General features: G+C 43.0%; 1 pseudogene; it reads left to right on the forward strand.

Annotated features, from left to right (window-relative positions):
- The first annotated feature begins 210 nt into the window (after window positions 1-210).
- Window positions 211-656, forward strand: LOC102775267 (annotated as a pseudogene).
- The last annotated feature ends 10,715 nt before the right edge of the window (window positions 657-11,371 follow it).

Genomic DNA, 11,371 nt, shown 5'->3' on the forward strand with positions numbered 1-11,371 from the left:
TGCTCCTACAGGAACCTTCTGACTTCTCACTGTTCCCTTAGTCACCCTTCCTCAGGGGAGGAGGATTGACATAACTGATTGGTCAGTTTGAAAGAAAGAACCCAGTGTTCATGGGTTGTTATTTCTTTGCATCTTTTTGGGATGTCTGCTTTCAAGAATATACATTTTAGGGGGCAGCTGGGCAGGCGGAAGGGCGGGGTGGCCAAGACCATGGCTGGAAGTGAAGTTGGTATGGATAGTGGGAGGGTCAAGGCTAAGGCAGTATCTTGCGCCCAGAGGGCCAGGCTACTGTTTCCCATGGGCCACAGCCACAGACATTTGAAGACTCGAACCACAAGCCACAGAAGGGTGGGCGCCACTGCGGCCTGTACAAGTTGCAATCCTGGAGTGCCTCACTGTGGAGGTGCTGGAGTGGCAGGCCATGGTCTCAAGGATCTAAAAGGAAGGTGGGTCCCTCCATGTCACAGCTTGAGATCCATGGTGATGAAGAGTTGGATTCTCTTGTCAAGGCTGCCATAGCTGGGGGTGAGGTGATCCTGCACATCCATAGTTCTCTGGTTGGAAAGAAGAACAGTAGAAATTGCTTAGAGAGTTGTACTGTAACTAGGACAAAAGAAATAATGGGGATATGTGGAATTTTAAAAACAGTTAAATGAAAAAGCATAGACAATGTAGACATGTCAGAGGAACATTTGTACATTATTTCACTCAAAGTTCGATAAAAGTCCCTTTTCATGTGGCGATCTCATTTGTTTTAGACAAAAAATGGCAATTCTTTTGCTGGTCTTGCCTGTGTCTCTGGTCTGGCTGCAGTCATCTGGCAGCACAGCTGAGGCTGGAGGGCCTCACTCACACATTTGGAGATTGCTTCCACCTATAGCCTGGGAGTGGTCTCTCATCCTCATGGAGGGTGGCCTGGGCTTCCTTATGTGGTGGTCTTAGGGCAGCAAGAGCCTGAGAGCAGAAGCTGAAAGGCCTTTGAGGCTGAGGCTTTGACGTTCTATGTTGTCCCTGATGCTGTCTTCTATCTCTATATATAAAGAGCCAGGGGCTGTCACATCCAAAACAACCAAATGGATGACCAAACAGGCTGAGTGGGGCAACAAGGCCGGCAGGGGGGTTAGTGAGGAACGACCAAACAACTGAGCAGTAGGCTGCTCGGGGTGACTATGCCGGCGGGGGGGGCGGGCAGTGAGGGGTGACCAAACAGGTTTGGGGGGCAGTTGGAGGTGACAAGGCCAGCAGGGGAGGCATTTGGGGGCAATTAGCCCAGCAGTGGGGACAGTGAGGGGTGACCAGGCTGGTAGGGGTGTCAGTAAAAGGCGACCAGGCTGGTGGGCGGCAGTAAGGGTTGACCATGCTGGTCGGGGGGCAGTTAGGATGATCAGGTTGGCAGGTAGAGGTGATCAGGCTGGAAGGGGGGCCAGTTAGGGGCGATCAGGCAGGCAGACAGGTGAGCAGTTAGGAGCAAGTGATCCTGGGTTGTGAGAGGGATGGCCACCAGGAACCTCGTGGAGTTCAGCCTGCTCGCCAGTCCCCGCCCACTGGGTTGAGCCTTTGGTCATTACGAACCCTAGCTCTTTATGTAAATAGGTAGGAGGAGTGGCAAAGTTGCATTACAAAGAGGCATGTACACAAGAATCAGAATTATAGTCATCTTTGTAAACAGTTGAACAAAGGTCCAATAGCACATTTTATATGTCATTACTGAAGGCCTACCAAATAGGAATTCAGATGTATAAATTCTCCCTACCCCCAAAATAAGCCTTCTGCATGGTATGTGTTAGATATGGTAAGGATAAGAATGAATAAAGATGCAGGTTGGGGCAGAGTTTGTATTCTGATATGATATTACCTACTGTCAAATTTCCCTTCATGAGAATATGGGTAGATGGCCAAGTGGACCAAGTCTGAGGGATAGAACCAGCAAAGAGAATATTCTGAGACCTAACAGCTGGAAAGAAGCCAAGGCAACGTTATATATTGGAGAAACCTAAGTCAAACACAGAGAGAACACTACATAGAAACAAAGCCTCAAAGACCAGGCCAAAGCGCAGAGGGTACCTGTGGCACTCACAGCTCAGCCCTACTTCCCAGTGGGGCTGGCTTAAAGGACTCAAATGAAGGCAGGTCCTTACTGCAGTGGTTGATGGGGGAACTTGGTACCAGAGAATGGTGACAGACCCACTGATGCCCTAGTCTCTGCTCTAAACTCCCCTGGGGCATTTAGGCTGTTCATCATCCCTCTTTTCACACACCTATCACAGCTTTAGTTAAGCAGAAAGTGAGAGAAGCATTCACTGTTTAGTAAAGAGTGGAAATGTCTTCTGTCTGGGAGGCTTCTTCTACTTACTGCCACTGTATCTACCTTACTCACATTCATTTTCAAATCTCAATAAGCGATAGCACATCAAGGCAGACAGTGGAGGCGGAGGCCCGGGATGAGATGTTTGTTTTGGCGTCCATGTCAAAGAAGACACTTGCTATGATGAGCCACAAAATCTTGCAGAGATCTTGGAAGTTTTTTCTCATTTTTTTTTTTTTAAAGGCAACCTTACTTGACCCTAAATCTCATCTCCGTTTTCTAGCTAGGGCCTCTGATTTTCAATTCTGTTTTTCTTTTGGAATTTGAATTTAAGGAAAAAAGTATATTAAAGGGTACATTGGAGCACAGCTCTGGTGTCAGACTGCCTGGGATCATGCACTCACTGGCTATGCAACTGTGGTTAAGATGATTAACCTTCCTGTGACTGAGTTTCCTCAAGTGTAAATGATAAGAGTAACAGTATCTGCCCTAGCCGGTTTGGATAGAGTGTCGGCCTGCGGACTGAACGGTCCCAGGTTCGATTTTGGCCACGGGCATATGCCTGGCTTGCGGGTTTGATCCCCAGTAGGGGGTGTGCAGGAGGCAGCCAATCAATGATTCTCTCTCATCATTGATGTTTCTATCTCTCTCTATCCCTCTCCCTTCCTCTCTGAAATCAATAAAAATATATTTAAAAAAAGAATAACAGTATCTACCTCAAGTAATTGTGATGACTAAGTGGGTTCATATGCATACAGCTCTTGAAACAATGATGAACACATGCATGGCATTCTAAAGGTCCTAGCTATTATTATTACTATTGTTTGTTGTTTTTAATTTTTACATGCCGGTTAGGCCTGATGGAAAAAAATACAGAATATACCCCAATATTCCCATTAGTAAAATGCTTACAGTTGTATTGAGGAAACAAACTACGTATACATAAATTATTTAAAAAGTAGTTAAAAGGCCATCTTTGAGAGAAATACTTAGATCACTTACCCATATGAATACCTGAGAATGAATAATACAGGGAAAGAAGTTCAATAAGAGGACATGCCACTTAGAAAGTGGGTCTTGAAAGGGACCTTGAAGAAATGGTATTAGGTTTTGGGTTATGTAGGTGAATCAATGACCACTATGGACATGAAGTTACTCAAGCTTCCATTCTCCCAAGGCCAAATATGTATGGTGGGGAAGTGATAAGCTATTTTCTATTTAAACTTGATTCTTCTAAAACATTCTCTCACTCCACTTTTCTGGGTGTGTGTGTGTCAAAAGTTCAGTGACTTGTCATTTTGACCTAACCAGTTTACTCATGTTGGGTTGAAGTTTTCCACAATACTATCAAATTCTCTTTAAGGAAATAGGAGAGCTAATTCAAAGAAAAATCTGTTGGCTCTTGGTGAAAAAAGCAAGGCCCTTCTTAGGCTTTGAACAAGTTGTTTGCTTCTTTGCTTACTTCATCCACGGGGTTCAGATTCCGTTCTCTGTGGAAATATGTGCGTAATTACATTTCTTTGCATCTCTGAATTTTTCTGTGGCAGTTTTGCTAACTACTACAATTTCTTAGTTTAATCTTCTTTAGAGGCAGTAAAGATTTATTTCTACCGCTGGTCTAGTGACAAATAACTTTTGGCCCTTCTCTCTTACGGTTTTCATATATTGGTGTATTTTGGTGTATATTTTAATACATTCGTATAAGAGAAAATCGAATGGTCCTTTATACACGCTACCTCAGAAGCAGTCTCCCTGATGCCTATGTTCTTTACTTTAATCCACAAGCAGCACTCCACAAGTTGTCTTACTAAAGCCCAGGCCAGATGACTTCCTTTCCTTTTAAAAACTCTTGATGGCTCCCAAAATCAAGCACACTTTCCATAGTGTGACATTCAAGAACTTCTTCCCAGTCCAGCTTCCCAGGTCTTCTTCATTCTTACTGTAATTCAGTGCCTGTTCTTCTCTAACCCTGGGTGAAGTGAGTTCTCACACTTGGGTCCTTTGATCATGCAAATTCCTCTCATTACATTAGTCTACCGTCTTCTCTTCCTGGAAATGTTTTCATCACCTTTCAAGGACTTTTGTAAGGGGCTCCTCCAGGTCTAAATAATTGGTTTCCCTCTGGGCTCTCCCAGCTTTTGACTGACACCTTTCTTTAGCTGATTATTACCTGTTGGTAATCTTCTGTTGGTAACAAAAGCCACCAGGTTGCTCTAGGTTGACTTGGTTATGCCTGTAATATCATTGGTATTTGCCTACTAGTGTTCAGACTGCCTATACCAGGCCTCATGGTTAGAAGGAACCAAATTAGCCTGAGCATGCTTGTTCCAGCACATAGCGGTTTTGTGCAGTTGTAGGAGTGTATCTCTTCCTCTCCAACCCCTTCCTCCTTCTGTTCTTCAGAAAGGCATGGGTCCCGCATTGGTCAGGACGAAAGCAGAGGTGAGAGGTAGATAACAAAGGTGTTATGTTTGGCATGACTGGTATATCCCTTGGGTGTAACTTGCTGTGTCTGCATCCATATGATACCATATAATTAATTAAGCAAGAGAGTTTGTGAGATGCGTTCCCTGAGGGTATCATCTTTTAATTTAGCTAAATTCAATTAAATCCAACAAATGCATTCTGGGCTTCAGGCTATGGCATCTGACTATGTTCTGTGGATATAAACTTGTATTCGACAAGGACAGCTATCTCCAGGACTTCCAAGCCTTGTTCAGGAGACAAACAAGTAAGGAACTCTAACACAACAGTTGAGTTCTATGATCATACAAGCAGGAGAATTGGCCCAGATGATTGGCTGGGGTTGGTGGTGGTAGGGGTGTAGATAGTCAAGGGCAGCTGTCTCTGAAGAGAATAGAGAAAGCCACCACATGGAAAGGGGAGATGAACACATCAAGCAAAGAGAAGGCAGGAGCTTAGAGATGTGAAAACACCTGGATTATTCAACTGACTGATCTAAAAATGGTAGCTTGGAAGTGCTCTAAATGTTTTATAAGATTAACACCCTACAATAGCCCTATGACTTAAATTTTGCTGTTATTTCCCTTTTATAGAGAAAGAACCAAATTTACCTCGTGACAAGACTTAAACAAGGCAAGCTCTCTAAAATCAATGAAAAAAAAGAGATTGAAATTAAACAGGTGTGAGTAAGGGTACAGAAATCTTCAGTTTTAACAAGCATTCCAGAGATTCTGCTCTGTGGAGCATCACTCCCATGCCAGGTTTCATAAGAGAGTATATCTTAGGTTACTCATAGCTCTGATCTAATCCATAGGGCCTCTAACATTCCATTGCATCTATATATTGATGAAAATATTTTCTCATAAGTTTATGGTGATCGTATGAGATAACTTACAGATCGCTAACATTTACTGGACAGGTGCACAGTAAATGTTGGCTTCCCCTCTCTCTTCCAGGCTTTACTTTTAAGAACGAGGTTAGAGCCCTAACCGGTTTGGCTCAGTGGATAGAGCATCAGCCTGCAGACTGAAGGGTCCCAGGTTAGATTCCGGTCAAGGGCATGTACCTTGGTTGTGGGCACATCCCCAGTAGGAGATGTGCAGGAGGCAGCTGATTGGTGTTTCTCTCTCATTGATGTTTCTAACTCTCTATCTCTCTCCCTTCCTCTCTGTAAAAAATCAATATATATATATATTAAAAAAGAACTAGGTTAGGAATGAGAGAAACAGCTAATAATTTGAAGTTGTGTTAATTTCTGGAAAAGTTTTATTGCCCTTGCTGTGATTCCCATTTTGTAGACAGAGAACCAGAGGCACAGGGCAGTTAAGTAACAGGACCCAAGGCGATAGCTACTAAATGGCAGCCCTCTTAACCTCCACGCTATGCTGGTGACAAAATTAGATTTGGAAAGAAGTATGTAGTAAATGCTTGTTGAATTGCATTTCAAATGTAGCCAACTGTTCATCTGTTAAAACAGAATATACTCTCTCTCCCCTTTATTTGTTGACTTTTGTCTTTTTACTCCTTTTCAAGGTATGTCACTATGTTTTTATTGTAAACACCAAGTTCTCTTTAGGAGACAACATAGTATTAAAATCAAATAAATATAGTCAATATGTTAGGCAATGGGAGGACCATAGGCCCCATGAAGGAGAATAGTGGCGTTCAGATGTTTAGAAATTAGCATCTAATAGAAGCTATAAGGACCCTAGAGACCTCCTGGTAGCTCACTGACTTCTCTTCCTCAGCCCTACCTTTGGCCCCAGGCTAGGAATGGAAGTGAATGCTGTCGAAAGGACCGAGGGTTCTAAGTAGCAGATACCAGAAGTGAGTAAAGTCTCCTGAGGCTTTGGAATAGAGAACAGATCCTTTGGGTGCTGGGTGGCGCCATGGCCAAGGCAGAGCAGGCAGCCCTGACACTCAAGGCCGAAAGGATGGCCTAGAAAGGAAGCTTGGGGCTTGGGCTCATTCATAGCTCAGGACTTTAAGGAGAGCTGGGGGTGAGGTAAGGTCCTTCCTGGGCCACTGTGTATAGTCCCTTAGGGCAGAAAAAAAGGCAAGGACCCAATACGGATGCCCGGCCCTGGAGTTAAGAGTGTGCTGACTCTGGAACATTCTGGAGGGAACCTACCATGGTGGTTTCGGTATGGACTTCAGAGCCAGATAGTTTCATGAGGCTCTGGGCAAAGGCCTTTATCTCTCTTGGCTCAGTCTCCTCCTTTGTAAAACGGAAGTACAAATAGTGACTAGTTGGGAAGCATTCAAACATGTCGAAGGCCAGTGGCCACCATTTCTCTGCATTCCTTTTATTCTCCCAATGGTGGCAATGCAGCCAAAGCAGGCAGGTGACAGGGGCATGCTGAGTGAGCCAGGCCATGTTATTTGATTGCAAAGACAGACATAGACACAGAAAAGCATGTTTTGTTTGTTGTTTGTTTGTTTGTTTTGTTGTAACAGGCATTGACATGGAGTGTCCAACATCTCCAAAATATCACTTTCTCTCACACTTTCAATGATCATACAATAGCTTAGGGCCCAGGTAGGGCTATTTGCCAGGAGACTGTGGCCAGAGTTGAAGCTTCAAAGCTTCATGAGTCAGGCAATCCCCAAGTCCCTAATGGTCGTTGCTACAAGGGTCAGAAAGGATGAGTCTAGGAAGGCAGACTTCTCCTGAGAGATAAGCAGGGGACAGGGGGTTTAACCCTCTGAAGTTGGGGAACTGGAGCCGAGGAGGTGAGGGGAAAACACTATAGAAGCCTACCACCCTGGGAGCATCAGTAAGGGCCTCACACGGGCAAAGCATGAAGGTACAGCATTGGCCAAAACATCTGTCCAGCCCTGGCAGGTGGCTGAGTCCAGCTTTCCCTCTTACTTAAAAAATACAAGATCTTCAGTTAATGTGACTTACGACACTTGGCATGAGGGGTAAACACAATCAGAAAGAAAGAAAAAGCAAAACAACCTGGAAACCGCAATCTAGTGACTGGGGCTAAGGACGCAGAAGAGAAATGTTAGAGTGGGATGTGCTACATTTCCACATGGTGCTGCTGCCTTTTTTTTTTTTCTAATGAATTGAACACCCCCACATAAAGAAACATCAAACCTTTCCAAGCTCAAAACAGATCGCTGTTCTAACATCCTCGGGTAGCTGAATAGGCCTGTGAAACCTAAACAGGAAACAGAAAGGCAATAGCTCTCTCTTGCTTTGGAATCGGGTGTGTAATCCTTGTTTCTATTAAAAACACCTTCTGCCTTGTAGACTGAGCAGGGGTGTGGCCAGCAGGTGAAGGCACGGGTGACTCTTCACTCCTGTAAGTTTGAACCATCACTTAACTTCTCACTTCGGCTACATGGTGGAGGGAACCATAGCCAATGGATGTTGACTTGCTGTGGTCTGACTTCCTCTTGACACCAGCACTCCCGGGTTCAATCTGTATTTACTTGTGTTTGTGTGTTTATTAAATGGGCAGTACACAGTATAGATTATGATCGAGCAACAGCAGGGCTTCAACCCTATTGCCAGTAACTGCAACTGAATTCTAAGGAATGACACTTAGAGCTTGAATTAGCTGGAAGATCATCTCGGGATTTATTCCAGGATCCCTCCAAATCCACACCGTTTGAAATGTGGTGTCTTTAGGAGCCTTGCTCCCCCTGCATTTGCAGGTTATTTGGGAGGAGTTATGGTGTGTACATGGCAGTGAGAAATAGCAACATTAGTTTCTGAGAGAGACCACAAAAAGAAAGACTGCATTTATAGTGGTTGTTAAAAACTGTTTAAATTCTTAGTAATCAATTGTCAAATAATTGAACCACAACCCACATTTTGATTAAACTAGGTCAAATTGAAGTTTGTGCTGCTTGACTTTTGGTAAAGTGGGCTGGTGTGGCAAAGAACCACCACAGAAGTGCTGCTACACTGAGCACACAATGGTGTTTATTCTAAATGTGCCTCTACTCATAACAGCTTTCTGTTATTACTGTACTTTAGGAAGCAAGTAATCAGCTGAGTCACTATCATCTGGAAACTCCAAAGCTCCAAGAACTGTGCTCAAATTGATTGATCCACTTACTCTTCCTTTGCCTCAAAGTCCTCATCTAAAAATGTGGGCACAGTGCTAAGGCCCACTTCCTGATGAAGTTACAAGGATTAAATGAGATAATGCATCTAATACTTAACAGAAAACCAGCACATAGTAAAGACCTAAGTAAATAGTAGCTATTATTTGAGTCTAGGATGAATGCTCAAGTAAATTCCCCAAAGCACCAGGGTAATAAATGAAATGACACCATGAAGTCTGGCACATGGAAGGTAGCTCAAATGACCTTGCCCCCCACCACGTCCCTAATAGGTTGCCTATCAAGGCGAGAAGTCAGAAGCAGAAAGCCTACTTGTGTGAGAACATTGGCTACCATACTGTGAGTGAAGCACATGGTGAGGGGGAAGGAGGCAGGTGCGGATGGGCTATCAGATCAGCAAGAGTTCATCAAACGAGAACAAGGCCGAAGAGGTAAGCTTGGATGGACTCAGGGGAGCCAGAAGGAAGGAGACATGTTTGGAGACGCTTATTGAGGGGAAGGGGAGGGACACAGCATGAAACATGTGTGAGGTCGCCAAGTGAGGTTTGAAATCAGGAAAGCTGGAAAATGGTGGAGAAACCAAGAGAACGAGACATCGTCTGCTCTTAGTTATTTTGACTAAGAATGTATTTCTCAAATTGGAATCTGAAGACAAGACCAGGGATATGTTCTTGTAGCTTAGTGAGAATTGTTGTAAAAGAAGTCTGTGCACATAAATGGTTTGTGAAAGAAGTCTGTCCGTACTCAACTTTTAGAAATGCTAACCAAGGACCATTTTCTGCTTCTGCTAGATAACTGCGTGGATTATACAGCATCCTCACACCAATCCGGACCTCAGGACAGGTATGTGTATTAATCCTTTCAGTTACACGGAATTCAGCCCCCTCACAATGGCATCACTAGCTTCAAAGGATAAGCACTGCACAGGACGGGTCCAGTTCTGAACCCGAGTGTCCTTTGGGGCAGCAGGGGAACACTTACATGTGGCAAAACTTAAATCTGAAAATATCTCAAATTCCCCGAATTGAAATACATAATAATCAAATTATGATAAATCTCAGCTTGAGAGCTATACTACCAACATTTTTAATTTTTTAATATTTAAAGATTACTTTTATTTTTAAATTGGAGCAATTTTTCTTTCTGTGAGCTTCAAATATTCTATACTGAGACACCTAATTCTTAGCTCAGACCACATCACATACTACATCTACAGTGTCTCGACACACTGGATAAGTTGATGATAAAGACCTAGGGGATGGGAGAGCCACCAGATGGAGAAGACTGGCTCTCTGAATGACCAACAATTTTTATTGATCCAAAAACAATAACTTATTTTTGTTATTTTCTCTAAAATTCAATCCATTTGGGAATTCAAGATGTACTTCTCATGATCAGGGTTTCAGTTCATCTGTTTTCTTCCTTCCTTCCTGTTTCTCTCCCTCCCTCCCTCCCTCCCTCCCTCCCTCTCCCTTCCTCTCTCTCTAAAAATCAATAAAAAATATTTTTAAAAGAAAACAAAAAGGGAGAGGAGCTCTGTAAAAACCCATTTGCTTATTATCTGTCTTTTTGCCTATCACAGCTAAATTCCCAAAGTATGTTCTTTCAACTTTATTTTATAGATGTAGGATTGTGTAATTCCTTGGAAATAACATACAGCAATTACAACAGAAGAGTTCAGCAGCTGTTCATGCATTTTACTAATTAGTTTGGAACTATAACTCATCTCCAAATTTTAGGAGGGGAAGCATATTCAGATATCATAAGCTGCCTCCAGCTATTTTTGTAGTTTACAATTGTGATCATAATTTCTTATGTTATTTTATCCATTATTTAATGATTTTTTTCTGACTAAAATTGATTATTAAAAATCAATACAGTGGCAAGTTTGATCTCTTCATCAAATGCCTTGAGTGTTTATAATAGGATGACACTGTTATTTGTTAAGATATATATGAAGAAAGCCTTTGATACATTTAGTCCACTGGTAATTAGTAGAGAAGCATATATAAGAATAGCTAATGTTTTATAGTGTGCTTACTGCATCCCCCTTCTGGGGACTTTGTATAAATTAACTTCTTTATCCTTAAAATAATCCTATGAATTAAGCCTCATGTTTATTCTCATTTCATAATGTGGAAATTGAGGCACAGAAGCATGAAGAAATATACCAAAGGTTACATAGCAAGTAGGTGGTGGTATTGGGACATGAACCTGGCTTTAGGCTCTGTGCCTTTAACCATTACATATACTGTCTATTGCCTTTAACCATTGCATACACTGTCTATTTGAATAGGTAAATATTGATTTCATATGATTTTTCTTATCATTCTACTAGAGGCCCAGTGCATGAAATTTGTGCATGGGAGGGGGGATCCCCCTCAGCCAAGCCTGCACCCTCTCTAATCCAGGACCCCTTGGGGGATGTCCGACTGCTAGTTGGACATCCCTCTCAAAATCCGGGACCGCTGGCTTCTAACTGCTCACCTGCCTGCCTGCCTGGTCACCCCTAACTGCCCCCCC

Source organism: Myotis davidii, unplaced genomic scaffold (assembly GCF_000327345.1).
Source record: "Myotis davidii unplaced genomic scaffold, ASM32734v1 scaffold982, whole genome shotgun sequence".
NCBI lineage: Eukaryota > Metazoa > Chordata > Mammalia > Chiroptera > Vespertilionidae > Myotis > Myotis davidii.